General features: G+C 35.2%; 1 pseudogene; it reads right to left on the reverse strand.

Moving 5' to 3' along the window:
* Positions 1 to 14,275: 14,275 nt before the first annotated feature.
* On the reverse strand, positions 14,276 to 17,179 carry LOC149139240 (uncharacterized; annotated as a pseudogene).
* Between the last annotated feature and the right edge of the window lie 320 nt (positions 17,180 to 17,499).

Genomic DNA, 17,499 nt, shown 5'->3' on the forward strand with positions numbered 1-17,499 from the left:
TTGATATGATTTATTCATGAAGACTTGTGATATTAGGGTTGTTGACTATTATTGTTACATGTTGCTAGTTCATGACATATCCTAGCAAAATTTTTGGAGAGAGTTGAGTCTAATTCCTCTTGGCATGGAGTTATTCATCTTGATCATGGGTTGTTTCTTACATTGTCACAACAATTATAACTTTGTACTCTCATATTATGAGTCACAAGTCATATTGTGTGTGTGGTCATAAGTCAAGATTTTCTTCAGAGAGAGATTTGACAGTCATTTCAACTTTGTTTCAGCTGGTATATGTTATGCCTTACAGCCATATCTAGGTTTTCAGATCCATTATGGAGCCATGTAATGTCATGTATCATTCTTGAGTCTTAGGTAGAGTCATATTTCAGCCTCGAGGAGGGATTATATAGTCACATTATATCATTCTTGTAGCCATGTAATAGGCCTATGAAGCCTTGTATTTTCATTCAAAATATGTTTGGGTCATAGTGCTTGGTTCTCTAGCCTCTTGCATGAGGCAAGGAGGAAATGGTTGTTGAAAAAGTTTTGTGTCCAACAACTTGGTGAGACAGTTGTAGTCTCTTGTACATCTTCAAGAGGAGTAGTTTCAGTGAAAGAGATTTGATGACCATATCATCTTGTTTGTGGTAAGATTTCCCACACTATGCTTTTATAGTGCTACTGTTGCTTGATATTATAATGCTCAGGGGAGCATGTTTTGCATGCGCTTGCTCATCAAGTGGATACTATGTTGCTTCTTATGGAAGCATGGTTGGTTACATGTATAGTGACGCTATGTTTTCTCGAGATCAATGTATAATGGTCATAGGATATTCCTCCTGCTTTAAGACATTGTTAGTGTTGCCTTGGGTGAGAGTGATTGATTGATGTGAATGAAGTTGCTTTTGTTGTTGCTTCTCATGATGTGTGGTTTTTGATGGGTATGATGTTGTTGATGACTATGAAGAGAGTAATACTTCTCATGGTATATTATTATTGATTGTTATTTTGCTGCTAAGTTGAGTGTTATTGTTATTTCTAGTGCATATGATATGTTGCTATTGTTGAGACTCCTACTATTGTTAGTTATTCTTGATGCTGATGTATTTCTGTTATCCACACTATGTTATGATTGATGGATATGGCTTGTTACTACTAGTGGAGTTGGTTGAAAATGGTGTTGATATGGGAGGAGACATTATTTGGGTTTTTTGCTAGTATACATTTATCTTGCTGCTACTTTCATCTTATGGAGTGAGAGTGGTTGTGGCTTGGATTGGATCTGTTGTCCTTGGCCTTTTGGTGAGTATTAATGTCTTGATTTTTCCCCTTTGCCATTGATTTCAAAGGGGGAGAAAATCAGGAGTTTAGTTCTTCATGAGGTTGCTTTGGTTGACCCAACTAGGGTTGACATCAATTCCAAAGGGGGAGATCATTACCATTGATGCTGTGATGAGTTTTTTGGTTGGCATTGATGTCAATCTAGTAACCTGAGTTGTTGATAACATATGAGGCAGATGAACTTGGTTTGTGCATTCATTGCAGACTTCATTTTCCATCTGTTTCATACCTTAGATAAGCAGTTTTATATGATGTTAGTGCAGGTGTTGGAGAAGTTGTGGATGAATTTGATGGCTTATGTGTTAGAGAAGCTAATGGATGGCACTCAAGTTAACCTAGTTTTACTTGTATTGATGATGGAGTTGGATCACTGGATTGCTAGAGTATTGTAGAGGTTACAGTGGGTTCTTGAGGACTTACTAATGATGATCAACTAGTGGAGCAAGTCTGGTGGGAGTCTAAAGGAAGACACTTATGTTTCAATCCATGTTCAACCCTAGTCACATGAAAGGAAGATACTTATCTTTCAATCCATGTTTAGCCCCAGGCCATCTTCTGGGAGAGAAGCCTATGGGAGAACCTGGAGCTTTCCAGATGAGTCCTTGTAGTGTTGAGAGAGCGACTGAAGAGAAATAGCCCCATTCACATGTATGGAGATTTGTGGGAGCAATTGGAACTCCCTAGTCGTTAACTTTCAATTACTGTGCAAGCAACATGAGCTGAGATTTCCTGTGTTTTCTGTGTGGTCGAATAAAAGCATAAAAATGCCTCTAGATTCCTCCTGAATCTCAACTATTTCATGATTTTAATTTAAGGAAATTAATTGTAATTTTGTGGAGAAGCTTCTATTGACTAAATCAACTAGTGAATCAAGTGTTTGAGGTGTGAACACATTAATCAAGTGAGTAGTGGAGAAGATGGAGAAATTGTTTAAATAAATGAGAACTTCATCAATTTATGTGGTAACATAGAGAACATATTGGAGAGTTGAATCTTGTGCAGACCTACAGGTCGAGTTCCTATTATAGAAGAATTTCAAAGGCTAATGTTATAGTTCAAAACATGTTTCTATTGCAGATTTTGAGATCTTCATGGAGGGGGACATGATGAGAGAATTGCTCCTTGATCATGTTTGATCTATTTGTGTTTGAAGGGGTTGAGAATTGATTTACATAGTTATAGAAATGGTTCATATTTATATTTCTCGTTTTATGTTATTTACATCTAATGTATTGTGGCCATGTGTGTTGAGTTTGGTGTGGGGATGTGAGAGAGAACTATGAGTAGTTTGATTGATTGTGCGATGAGATTTTAAGTGGGTGTTGCATTGATTTGAGTTAACTTACATCCATTGTATTTGTAGAGTTGGGGATTTTTTATTGATTGATGTTCTGTTTTTTGAGGTTTTCAAAGGGAGGAAATTGTTTTTGCTTTGCGCAGGGGTCTAGTTTTAAAATATTCTGAAATGTGGCCCTAGAATATCAACAGATGGAGATAGCTTGGTGAAGAAGGGAGAGTGTTCCTTTCCGATGGGTGTCAGTAGCTTCATTATAGGAAATAATATTCTCACATTCCAATGGGTATTGGGCGAGGCTTTTAGGGGATAGGAGTCTCCAGTGGATGGGTGTTCACTTAGTCGATTCAAAGTGAGAAACTTCCTTGTTAGACATAGACAACTATGATTATGAAAATGATTTTTTTTATTAATTAAATTGCAAGAGAGCAGCAACAAAAACAATAGAGGGTAGTTTTTTTCCCTGGAGGGGGGTTTTCCACCAGAGATCCTTGTGTCCTTTGTGCATGTGATTGTTTTGATTGTTATGGTTTTCATGTGATGATCATTATATTTGTTATTTGATTTGCTAGTTAATATACTAATGGCATAATGTGTGAATGTGTTTCAGTCAATTGAAAAGAAATAAAAAATTTGAGAAACACAATCACTATTGGTTCAGCCCCACACACACCCCCCCCCCCCCCACCTCAGTAGTGAGCACATTTCCAACAATTGGTATCAGATCTCAATGCCTTTGTTGCAACTTAACCACTGGAAGGTAGATCATTGGAAATCAAGGATATTTTGGAGCAAATTGTCTTCTTACTCTTTATGGATTGAATTATGCATTATGGAAGGTAAAGTTGGAAGTTTACTTCATTTATCTTGATGAGGATGTTTTTCTCTTATTAGAATATAATGCATTTGATGAATCTAATGAGAAATCCAAGAAGATCATTTGGAAGACCCTATTACATCATGATGTTGCTATAGCAAGACACTGCAACACTACAAAAGAAATTATGGATAAGTTGCATTGTGTGTATGGAAGAGATGGATCCCATATTTCATAAGTTATTGAAGAACCTCAATCTATTCTTGAATAAAAGGAACTTATTATAGAATATTCTACATTCATAGAAGAAGAAGATCCAATCTCATATCAAGGAGATAGTGGGAGCAACCGTGAGATCATTAACATGAAATTCATTGATCAAGAGATACCAAATGAAGATGTCATCAAGAAAAAGTATATGTTAAAGAATTAATTGCAAGATTGGGATGAGTATTGTGCAAGACTAGAAGAGGAATTAACCTATTTTAGATGTGATCTAGAAAATGCAAATAATCAGCTATCTCAATATTGGAAGTTGGAGAAAAGTAGAAAAAGTTTAGATGATATCCTTATCAATCAGATATCTCCTCTTATCAAAATCGGATTGGGCTTTGAAGAATGATCAAGCCTTGTAAAAGGAAAGGAAAATGTGAAGGACAACCATGTAGTAGAAAATAATAAGCACACCATCACATGTTCTCCATCCTAAGTCAATCAAGGACCTAGGAAGCAACATCATCAAAGGAATTTATGGAAGGAAAGAGTTCATCATGAAAAGCAAAGGAAAGAAAACCATAATCACAAATGCATTAGTCCATGAAGACAAGGAACAAGCCAAGTGTTCATCATCCAGCAAATCAAAAAACAAGGTATTGAAACTTATTTCACGGGTATTGTTTTTCTTGCAATCATTATGGTTGTGCTATAGAATGTAAATATTTTGCAATAAAATAAAATTTGTTCAATAACCATTGTTTCAAGTGTGGAAAATATGGCCACAAAGTTGTAGCTTACATATATGACAAGATCGAGTCAACAAAAAAGAGTAAGGCCACAATCGAAGAGAAAGAAGGTATGGAGGAGAAAATATGAACAACAAATAAATAGCTCTTCAAAGGACATCAAGGAAGAATGTTTTGGTTTGAAGAAGGATATTATACTCAGGGGGAGTGGATCTTTATCTTGTGCACCATAGGATATGGATTCAATAGAAGCCAAACTTGATAGGTGCATGTAATTAATAGAAGAAAAATTCACCTTCATGCATCTATTCATTTCAGGTTGAGGCATAAAAGAAGAGTGCACGAGTTCAGGGGAGTCTACAAAGATTGATATATTGCATATCAATTTCTCTTCTGTCTCATGATTATTGGTGGTTGTAGACATGTTGTGTGAAGATCATTTATATCAATGCACACTAACAAATGTATTATGCAGTAAGCAATAGTTGATGGAGAATTGGCACATGCTTAGGGGGATTTTGATATGGAATTATACTTTTCCATATATAATATTTATATCATGTAGGATACTATGGATTTCATGGAGAACTTGGCGGTAGATTGAGAGAGTAATATTACTCTCATTAAAATCCTCAGTTATGGTACTTCATTAGATTGTCATATTTCACATGAGGAAGAATTATTAATGCATGCATGTGCCTTAAGAGTTGCTAGTTAGTTTTGTAAATTTTTTAGGAGTATTGCTACATAGTTCTTGCACATTATATTGGTGTTGATGGTTGAAGTGTTCTACATTGCATGTGTTCCCTCATGAGTTATTTTACTCCTTTCATATCATGCAAACTTAGTCAAGATCTACTCAAGTGTCTAATGTTGAATCTTGTGCATAAGGATGTTACTTTGAAGACTATCACGTGTACTTGTTGATGATGATATGGATTATTCTTGAATTGGTGCACATATGATATCAAGGGAGGGAGGATGAAATTTACATTGTAGATTCCTCATTTTGATGGTAATCTTATTCCAAGAGGATGTGCTACAATAACATGGTTGCATAGTTAATTATGTGTAGATTGTTTCCATATATTGTTGCTGCATTATTGATTTTAGATCAGATTATTGAAGTTGAGTCATTGATAATGTTGCTGGTCATAATGCATGAGATTTTGATGGTTGCTTGATGATTATAATCTTGCTACTACTATTCAGCTGGACGTTATGATGATTGATTCTTGTTGATTACTGACTATTGCTACATGTTGATGGATAGTTGTTGATATCATTTATTTGTGAAGACATGTGATATTAGGGATGTTGACTATTATTGTTGCAGGTTGCTAGTTCATGACATATGCTAGCAAAATTTTTGGAGAGATTTGAGTCAATTTCCACTTGGCATGTTGTTATTGATCTTGATCATGGGTTTTTGCTTACATTGTCAACAATGTAGACTATGAAATGAGAACTGTAAAATCAAAATGAGAACTCTAGCCAAAAAACCCCAAAAAAACATTAAAAAAAAAACCTCAAAATGAAAAATGTTGATGCTCGAATAATGCTTTTTTGGTAAATTTTCAACATTTTTTTTAAATGGGAGTAAAAGCGAATAAAATCCATTTTTTTGGGCAAAACACACCCTCTCAACAAAAAGTGTTGATGTTGGAATAAAGTCTTCAAAAATCGAACATAAAAAAATGTTAAAAAAAAACAAAACAAAATTATAGAATATAAAAATCTATAACAAAAATAATAAAAATAGAAGAAATTATTTCCCCAAAATCATAATTTAAGAAAAAAGTTAAAAAATTAACAAAGAGACACAAAATTTAAAAAATATATTAGATAATTAAAATTAAAGTAAAATTAAAAACATACAAAAGAATAAAAGCTTTAAAAAAGAAATTTAATAAAAGATAAAATTAAAATATAAAATTATAAAAAGTGCAAATTAAAAAACATTAAAAATAAAAACAAATAAAAAAATAAAACATTAAAAAACATAAAATTTAATAAATAAATGAATAAAAATTAAAAAATAATCGTCTCCGCGACCACTAGGTTGTGGCAGTATGATTCCGAGAATCAACTTATCACGGCGGTTGCAAACATCAAAAATATTTTATTAAAAAACAAATTTAAAAAATTTAAATTTAAAAAAAAAAAACATTTAATTTTTTTTAAGAAAACACATAAAATTGATAAAAAAAAATTATAATTAAAAAAAAAAAAATACACATATTTAAAAAAAAACTAAAAACAATTAAAAGAACTTTAAAAAATAAATATTAAAAAGAACTATGGTCCACATCCAGTCGAACAGCCCAAAGGGCCATGGGCCATGGGAGCATGGCCAATGGCATGTTGGGTTGGGCGAGGGTTGCACCTGTCTCGGTCTGCCACGGCCCAGGACCCGTTGGGCAGGGCGGGGGCCGGGGGCAAATGTGGTGCCTGGTTGTAGCCACGAGCACCCCGCCACTAGGCCTAGCAGCCCAACGAGCCCTGGGTCGGGTGTGGACCACAATTTTAAATTTTATTTATTTATTTAAATCTCTTTTTAATTGTTTTGTATTTGTTTTTTTTTTAATTCTTTTATTTTTATTTTAATATTTATTTTGATTGATTTTTTTTAATGTGTCTAGTTATTTAATTATAATTATAATTTATTGGTTTCATGTGTTTTTTAATATCTATATATATATATATATATATATATATATATATATAGAGAGAGAGAGAGAGAGAGAGAGAGAGAGAGAGAGATTATTTTTTTATGTTTTTTATTTTAATGTTGATGTTTTTGAAAATCTGCATGAAAAAAACCATATATATATATATATATAGAGAGAGAGAGAGAGAGAGAGAGAGAGAGAGAGATTATTTTTTTATGTTTTTTATTTTAATGTTGATGTTTTTGAAAATATGCATGAAAAAAACCAACATTTAAAAAATAAATATCCACACTTACCACATTTGAAAATTTAAAGTGTCAAAAATAAGCTCTCTAAAAAATGGGCTTGAAGCTACATCAACACTTTTCAAAATCAACATGAAAATCACTAACATTTAAAATAAAAATGTTCATACTTGATACATAAGAAAATTTTAAGTGTCAAAAATATGCTCCAAAAAAAATGTGTTTTCTGAATCAAAAATTTTCAAAATGGGATGATTTTTTGCTACCTCAAAAAAATGGTTACTCGATATAGTTCCTATTTCAAAGTTTACATTGTTTGTCGCAATCGTTACAACTTTGTACTATCATATTATGAGTCATGGGTCATATTGCATGTGTGATCGTAAGTCGACGTTGTCTTTAGAGAGATATTTGAGAGTCATTTCAGCATCGTTTCAACTGGTATATCTTATGTCTTACATCCATATGTGGGATTTCAGATCCATTATGGAGCCATGTAATGTCATGTATCATTCTTGAGTCTTGGGTACAGTCATATTTCAACCTTGAGGAGGCATTGTATAGTCACATTCTATCATTCTTTTAGCCATGTAATAAGCCTATCAAGCCCTGTATTTTCATTGAAAATATCTTTGGGTAATAGTCCTTGGTTCTCTTTCCTATTGCATGGAGCAAGGAGGAAAGGATTGTTTCAGAAGTTTTGTGTCCAGAAACTTGGTGAGATAGTTGTATCCTCTTGTAAATCTTCAAGAAGAGAAGTTTTAACAAGAGAGTGTTGATGGGCACACCATCTTTTTCGTGATATGAATGCCTACACTATGGTTTTATTATGCTACTAGTGCTTGATATAATAATACTCAGGGGGAGCATGTTTTGCATGTACTCCTTGATCAGATAGATACTATGTTACTACTTGTAGGAGCATGGTTGGTTACATGTATAATGTTGCTATGTTTTCATGACATCAATGTGCATTGGTAAGAGTATATTCCTCCTTCTTAGGGACATTGTTATTGTTTCCTTGGGTGAGAGTGATTGACTGGTGTGAATGAGGTTTCTTTTGTTATTGCTTCTCACGATGTGTGGTTGCTAATGGGTATAATATTGATGATGATTATGAAGAGATTACTATTGCTCATGGTATACTTTTGTTTATGCTTATGTTGCTATTGACTTGAGTGTTGTTAATATTGCTGGTGCATATTATTTGTTGTTATTGTTGAGACTCCTGCTATTGGTAGTTATTCTTGTCGTTGATGTATTGCTGATATCCACACTATGTTATGATTGATGGATATGGCTTGTTACTACTATTTGATTTGGTTTAAAATGGTGTTCATATGGGAGGAGCCATTATTTGGGTTTGTTGCTAGTATACATTTGTCTTGCTACTACTTTCATGTTATGGAGTGAGAGTGGTTGTTGCTTGGATCAACTATATTGTCCTTGGCCTTTCAGTGAGTATTGATGGCTTGAATTTTTCCCTTTGTCATTGATGTCAAAGGGGGAGAAAAATCAGGATTTCAGTTCTTCAAGAGGTTCCTTTGGTTGACCTAGCTAGCATTGAAATCAATTCCAAAGGGGGAGATTGCTAGCATTGATGTTGTGATGAGTTGTTTGGTTGGAATTGATGTCAACCTAGTAGCATGGTGTTGGAAATTGCATTGATGTTGTGTTGCAGTGATTGATGGTTGGCATTGATGTCAACCTATACTTGTGTTGGAGATGATATGTTTTCTTGATGGTATTGGTTTCTATGGTTGTCTTGCATTGGAGATGATATGCATTGGTTTATATGGTTTCTACAAAAAATATCTATATTACATGGTTGCAGTGGTTGTTGGTTGGCATTGATGTCAACCTAGTAGCATGAGTTGTTGAGAACATGTGAGGCAGAGGCACTTGTTCTGTGCATTGATTTCAGACTTGGTTTGTCCATTTGTTGTACACCTTATATTAGTGGTTTTATATGATGTTAGTGGAGGTGTAGGACAAGTTTTGGAGTAGTTTGATGGCCTGTGTTCTAGTGCAGCTGATGGATGGCACTCAAGTCAACTTAGTTTGACTTGTGTTGATGATGGAGTTGGATCCGTGGATTGATGGAGTGTTGCAGAGACTACAATGGGTTTTTGAGGACTTATTGATGATGATCAACTAGTGGAGAAAGTCTGGTTCAAGTTTGAAGACAAATACTTATGTTTCAGGCCATGCCTAGCCCCATTTGAAGGGAAGGAAGGTCATGAGAGTAATTGGAACTCTCTAGTCACTGGGAGAGAATACTATTGGATCGATTGGAGCTTTCCAGTCAAATGCTTTCAATGTTGAGAGAGTTATTAAAGATAAACAACCCCACTCGCATGAATGGAAATATGTGGGACCGACTTGAACTACCCAACCACTCACTTGCCGTTATTGTGCAAGTGATCAGAGCCGAGATTGTCCAGTGTTGTCCATGCGACCGAATAAAAGAAATAAAATTCCTTGAGATTCCTCACACATTTGCTCTATTTCATGATTTTATTTTAAGGAAATTAATTGTAATTTTGTCTATAATGTTTATTTACTAAATCAACTGGAGAATCAAGTGTTTGAGGTGTGAAAACATTAATCAAGTGAGTAGTGTTTGAGAGCTTCATGGAGGAGGAGATGAGGAGAGAATTTCTCCTTGGCCATGACTGATTTATTTGGGTTTGTAGGGGCTGATAATTGATTTACATAGCTATAGAAGTGGTTCATATTTATGTTGCTCATTTTAGATTATTTGTAGCTAATGTATTGTGGCCATGTGTGTTGTGTTTGGTGTGTGGATGTGAGAGAGAACTATGAGTAGTTTGATTGATTATGAGATGAGATTGTGAGTGGGTGTTGTAGTGATTTGAGTTGAGTTGTAGCCATTGAATTTGCAAAGTTGGGGATTTTTTATTGATTGATGTTATGATGTTTTGAGGTTCTCAAAGAGATAAATTTGTTGTTGCTTTGTGTAGGGGTCCGGTTTGAAATATTCTGAAATGTGGCCCTAGAATATCAGCATATCGAGATAGCTTGGTGAAGAAGTGATGGGTGTTACTTGCTGATGGGTGTCAGTAGCTTCAGTAGAGGAAATTATATTCTCATATTCCAATGGTTCTTGGGCAAGGCTTTTATGGGATAGGAGTCTCCAGTGGATGGGTTTTCACTTAGTCGATTTAGAGTGAGAAAGTTCCTTGTTGGAGCTACCCCTCTCATGGATCCAACACAATAACCCTACATTTTTCAATCCCCTGCAACTGTGCTCAATAATGGTACCAAGGATTTGAAAGCATGGCAGATATTCATTTGGTTTCACCATCAGGAGGTGTTTTGACGAAAAATTGACTAAAATGAGAGGGGGTTGAACCAATTTAGTATATTCATGGACACTAAAATTATATTCATTAATCTCATTAATTGAACCATTACATGAGCAACCTAACAAATGATGACTTGCAGATTGAATATGTGAACAACAATTAATAAGCAAACCAAAACACCATATCAACACATAATAATGACACATATTGACACCAGATATATGTGGAAACCCATAAAGGATGAAAACCAAAATTTTATTATTGTTGTGATGCAAAGGCAAGCTCCTACTCCTTATTACATCTCATTTTCTATAGGCTCCAAGCTAGAGGAGGTTGGTACCCCAATTTTTTGCAAGGTGCAACATGCAAGGAAGGTCCAAATCCCATATTTTTTTGTAGCTTACAACCCACAGGAGGATTCTACCTCAACCAGATACAACTGGATATTTATCAAGCCACAACTTGAAAGGAAACTACCATCCCCTGATGAAACCAAGAAAACCAATGTGTTGGTTTACCTGGTCATAAATTTTGCATGTCTTCCCTTCAAATTTGCATCACATCAACTCCATATGTGCCAGGTAACTAATGCATAATATTTCTATGATCTCTCTCACATTCTCGCATTCTCTAACTTCTCAATACCCTCCAAAATCACATCTTTTATAGAAATAGTTTTCTGGTTCTTTGCATCCCACATAGGAATATGAAGGGAATAGTCTTGACTCTTTTCCTTCCACTCATCTATTTCCAAACTCTTCATATCTTGAATATTAGAATACAAAAATACATAATCCATCCACTATTAATTTCAACCACATGTAATTATTAAACGTATCAACCTGATGCCAACATCAAATGAAAATCTTTATCATTAATGCATCAAAACAATTTTTGTAACATATTTACCTTTGCCTTGGAGTCTTGCCTTTGCATCACAAAAATTAAGCTTAATCAACAATTTCACATCACAAATTTTGCTCCTTTTCATTCTTGTGTTGCTTGTTGCTCCTTATATTGTTCTTTCTCCTTGCCTTGTTGCTTCTCCTTACATTGCTACTACTTTGCTACTCCTTACCTTGATGTTTCTCTTGGCATTGCTGCTACTTTATTGCTCCTTTGCTTCCTATTCTTTGTGTCTCTCCTTTTCTTGTTGCTCCTTTTCCATCAATGATAATATTTCCAACATCCTTGTCTCTACAAGAAATGTGGTAATGGGATATGGGTTGTCTTTTCCTCACGAAGTGGGCAATGATGCTGTTTTGGTAGGTTTCTTACAAACAAATCTCAAGACTACCATTGAAACTTCTAGGGACATAAACCAAACAGTGGTCCAGATTGTGATGAAAGGCACTAAATTTGGAGTTGTAGAAAAGAGTATTCCCATTCCTAACAACATCATCCTTGCTAATGAAGGATACACATTCCCCAAGCCTTCTATTACAAAGGGCTTTAACTAGGTTTGCTGCAAAAAGGATCCTATGTAAGTAACTGTTTTCAATGAAACAAAATTTCTTCCTTGCTAGGAAGGAGATCTCAACACTAGTTATGGTGTCACAAGCCTTTGACATAATTATTGGACACAGGTAATAATTTATAATGAGAATCCTATAGGCCATTTGGACTACTATAAATTGTCTTGGGAATGAAAAAGGGGATAATTTATTCAAGCCATGAAGGGTGTAGAGACACTATAACGAAGTCAAAGTGACTGCATCAATGGAGCTATAGGCGCTTTCTACTAAGACATGGATTTCTCAATAGTTATGAGTTGTGAGAATGTCCCAAAAAATTGTGGACCTTAGTCAATAAATGGCTAATAATACAGCTGTCGGAAAGATAAAATATTGTTCCAAAAATGTCACTATTCGTCCACCCATTATCGATCCAAGAAATTCTAAATCTGCTTTCCAACTTCATGTTTACAAACTCCCTCTAGATTTGAATGGAACTACATTATTTCCTCTTCTGAATTGGAAGATAAACAGTATACTTAATATTGATTATCAATGCAGGAAGCCAAGGAGAGTAGACCAAACTAAATTTCCAGATCCTAGTGTGACGCAGAGGACTTTATCTACCATTGCCAGCTGGTAGATAGTCTACAACATCTCCACTAAGATCAATAAACCTCGTTGTTGTGTTTCCTTCTCTTCTTATTATAATGATTATGTCATCCCTTGTCAAACTTGTGCCTATGGTTTTCCATCTTGAATAAATCCATCTTACAATCCAAAGGAATCAGTTATGCTCCTTCCTTCTTCAACTCTACTTGTTCCTTTCCAAAACCAAACTACAAAAGAAGTCACACGGGCTAGGATGCAACATTTTCATATACCACAACCACTACCCTGTTGTGATTACTGTGGTGTGAGCATTAACTAGAATGTCTATTCTAACTATTCAAAGGGATGGAGTGCAAGAATTATTCTTTTCAACTCGGGGGCCTCTCAGTTCGTAGATTGGTTTGTTTCTATTGAGATGGATAAAGCTTTTGTTGCCTACCAAGATGTTTACTCTTTTAATGGAACTAAAGTATCGGGGTTGAACAACACCCTACTCATGCAAGGAAAAGAGGGATTGAATTACTTGAATGCAGAAACAAATGGGAGTACATTTTATGATCCAAGGATTCCTAGTAAGTAGTAGTCATTGATTTCCTTCACAAAGAAGATTACACCTGTTATAGACATTGTAGCTGGTGATGGCTATCCTACCATATTTTTTTTTAATGGCAAGTAATGTTCTCTTTCTGACTTTTTCCCTTCTAGAGCAGGGTATGTAGTTTCTAGAAACTTTCCTCTCCTTTTGCTAGCATCAACAATGATATAGTTGTGTTACGGGAGCACCTCCAAATTCTCAAGGCTCCAATGCTTATAGATATGCCAATGAGTTGAACAAAGGCACTAATATTGCGAAATTCGCTACTAACTAATAACATATAGGATTGAGTCCCAAGAAACCAGGGGCACTCTACAGATCATGGTGAAAAAATCCATATGGGAGAGTGGGGAGACTATGCACTGGAACAATTTGAGGCCAAGCTGTAGCTAATTTCAAGGTCTAGAATGAAATCCTCTAGGAGCACTACTCCTACGGGTGGTGGAAACATTTTTTTGGAGGGTAGTTGCTGATAAGTCTATTACTATAGAGTATGCTAATGATATTCATGGAACTACCTTTGGGGATCCCAATGAGAAATTTCTACCACCATCACTTGTGCCATAGGAGAGAAAAATATAGTACCAAAGGAAACATAGGAAAAATAGGGCACTCAGAATTTCACTTTCTGTTTCGGAGTCACACAACTCACTTTATTTTTTCCTTGTATACTCATTTGACATTTCAAGAATATCTAAACCTTGTATAGAATCCCCGATTCCAATTATAAAAAAATCTTCATCGTTGAGTCTGCACTATTTTTCTCATTGAGGTGGTCCTATAAATGCTTCTATTACTGCATTAACCATGTCCTTCTCAGAAAAATCATACCCATAATTCTCAAACAATTCAAGGTCTTTGGGGAAGTTATACCTCTAATCCTGAATTTCCAACCTTGTCATGTGTTTTAAAAACCATTTTGATTTCCCTTTCCAATCCAACTTCAATGATCAGTTACTCATCCTTTTGATGCTCCATTTCTTCTTTGAGAATAAAACCATCTAGATATGTTCTAGTTGGGATGTGAAAATGACCATCTGTATTTGTCTCATGGAGAGAGTGACCATCTATATTTGTCTCATGATGATGAAGGTTGTGCAGACCCCCAAAAATAACAACCTCTTTTCTAGCATGAACCATATTTTTAACCTTCATCTCAATGGCCTCCATATCAATACTATAGTTGTGGCTTACTTCAAAAATATTGTAATGATTGTGGTTTTGGAACACTATAATATGAACAAGTAACCAACTGGCCAAATCAATGGTGTTAAACCTAACATCTAGACATAGAACATGCTTAATAGTTGTAGAAATGAGAGCTCCAAGCTATCCTATGAAGATTTTAATATTGGAACAAGGACTAACCAGACCTTAGCCTCTTGAAAAAAAAATATACGACAACCTTCGCATTTTCCTGTAAGTTACACTACCTTCCTCTATTTCTGTCTTTCCATATGTGAATGGACTAACAGACAGATCTATGACATCATATCTTCCTGAAACCAACAATACTTTCAATGGCCCCCCACATGATAGCGATACTGGTAAATGCAATTTCCTTCCTACTAGTTCAAGTGTAATTTCTTCAATTTTCGCGTACTTTAAAGCCTCAAGATCAATGTATTTGTTCCTAGTATCCATATGAACCTTATCAAAGTTTAGAATGAATATTGCATTTGGCACAGGTTCTTTTATTTTTGCAGTAGAATATGAAGCATCTTAAAAGTCAAACAAATAGGTGTACAATCTTTGGAAACGGTTTGACAATCGTTACTTCAAGTTCAAACAACGGTGGCTCTTTTCCATATTCTCTCTCCTTTATTGAACCTGCAGGAACCATCACATTCTTCATTGCTTTTTCAAATGCTATAAGCTCTGGCTGCCCAACAAGAATGATGTTATATTGAATATCATGTTCAATATGGAGTGGTAGAGTAGTCTCCAGACATGTAGGATGGTATGAGGGAAATATTCTTCTCATAAACTCCCCCAGCATGCACACATCCAAAGAGTACCTATAGCCACCATCACCATTGAATCCAACCAGTACAATATTAACTTCAAATGGAATCCTAAAAGGAGCCTCATCTCTAAAGTGTAGCATTTGGCGCATCTCATGCTTAATGTTTTATTGGGTATCCTGGAATGTGATGTGATGCCACTAACGGTGCCCTGGATCATGTCTGAATGCCTCACATTCAACCACTTCTAAATTCCAACTATAAATAGCCAAGACTATGACAACATTAAATAATCTCGGTGTTTCATCCTACTTCCCATGGCCAACCCTCCTCTTATTTTTCCTTCTATTCATGCCTTGCATAGTGTGCCTTACACAGTACTTCAACATTCAATTGTTGCATGAATATATTAAATGATTTTGCAGCTTCCAATCCTAGCATTTGCAGGGCTTCCATGAATTCCTACAGAAATTTTTCACAATGGTCACAAAACATGGATGCTATTAGCTTGGTGGAGGGAGTGCATTCTCTACTTTCTAGGCCAACACAGATTTAAAATTTTGCATGAATTCTTTCAACTTCAGCTAGAACGCAATCGAGCATTCTTTCACATATTATCTCACATAGTTGGCTTGCTGCAAATCCTGATGCCAGGGCTTTATGAAAGAATGACTTATGGGATCACCACTTTTATGAACATGCTAACATCAAAAAGCTCAGTTTTAAGCCAGGTCATGGAATCTTAGGCATATCAATTCATGTCATTGCAGTGTAGGCGTATCAATTATTACCAATTCATGGATGTTTCTTCAACGACCATTTCCCTAGTCTAACATCTACTATCATATGTTCTTGCATGATGAAGATAGTGAAAGTTACATAACGCATACCCTGAAATTGCCATAAGGTTTCAGATTTGGTGGGTAGAGTAATGTTCAACTTTTCAGTTTTCATTTAATGCCCATCTCCACACAATATTCTCATCCATTACCTTGGAATAATTTACCACATGTCCGCACTCTAATTCTATCATTGCATTCTCAGATTCACACTATCATTTCCCTTTCATTTCATTATCATACCTCTAACACATCTGTCATATGGTTACACCTCTCAAACTATTACTTCTTGCACATTTTATTACAAGTTTTCACTGGCATAGATAAGGTTGGTCCAATTTATAGTCTAATATTAATGTTCTGCATTCACAATGTTCCGTAACGCTACAACCTAATTAACCGAGCTCTTCATAATCATGTGCCCGGCCTCAGAACAACCTCTATTGTTAGTATTCCAGTAATGTGTAGAATTCACTTTCATGATATTTGATATTTAAACTTTGGGCATCTGACATTCAGTAAGAAACTATAGTTTTTGCTTCATGCTATGACTGGGAATATATATTTTTTAAATAATGAATCCTTGGAATAGGTTTTTTTTCTTCATTCATCTTCATTTTAATTCTTTCTTTTTCTCTCATTGTATCGGAAAGGCTGTTGGAACAGCGTGACAGTTCCATCACGATTAGTACAGTATTTGTAATCTCGACTCTTTCTTTCCTAGAAATTTAGCTCAATTGTTCTGCATGAACCACGAATTATTATGGGTGATAATTATATGTGATTTTCATAACATGTTTAAATCTATGTCATGCATCTCCAACTACAAAACTAGATATCTTATATCATATTGTTTACCTCTCTTGGACATGAATTTTAGTTTCTTCTATTTCAACTACACCTTCCTTGAAAATTGTCTCCTCACTCATGGGTACCGAAACCAATTTCTCAGTGGTAGTTGCATCTGTTTCCTCTCCATCCTCTATATTTGTTCTCTCAACAATATGGCGGCAAACTCTCACAGAAGTAGTATCCTCAACAGTTTTTTCAGGCATATTTTCATATTCATCACACTGACTCAGCAGTGCTTGGATTATGATTGTTTCTCTTGAAATTTATACATCTTTTGTATCCACAATAGATGCATTATCTTCCTTGAGAATGAATTATAGTGCTCCAATTTTATCTACGTGAGCAATTTTCTTATCTTCATGAACAAGGCCCTAGCACTTTTTTCTCTGCTACAACCTTTTAGTCAGCCCCATTGATTGTAGAATTGCTTCCTCTCATTGAAGACTTCTTAATATCTCTTCTTATAGTATTTCTACATGAAGACATAGCCTTCTGGTGACTTTCTTTTACACACCTTTTACAT

The sequence above is a fragment of the Pinus tabuliformis genome, chromosome X (assembly GCF_031772625.1).
Source record: "Pinus tabuliformis cultivar Carrire ecotype Pingquan chromosome X, CPIR1, whole genome shotgun sequence".
In the NCBI taxonomy this organism is placed as follows: domain Eukaryota; kingdom Viridiplantae; phylum Streptophyta; class Pinopsida; order Pinales; family Pinaceae; genus Pinus; species Pinus tabuliformis.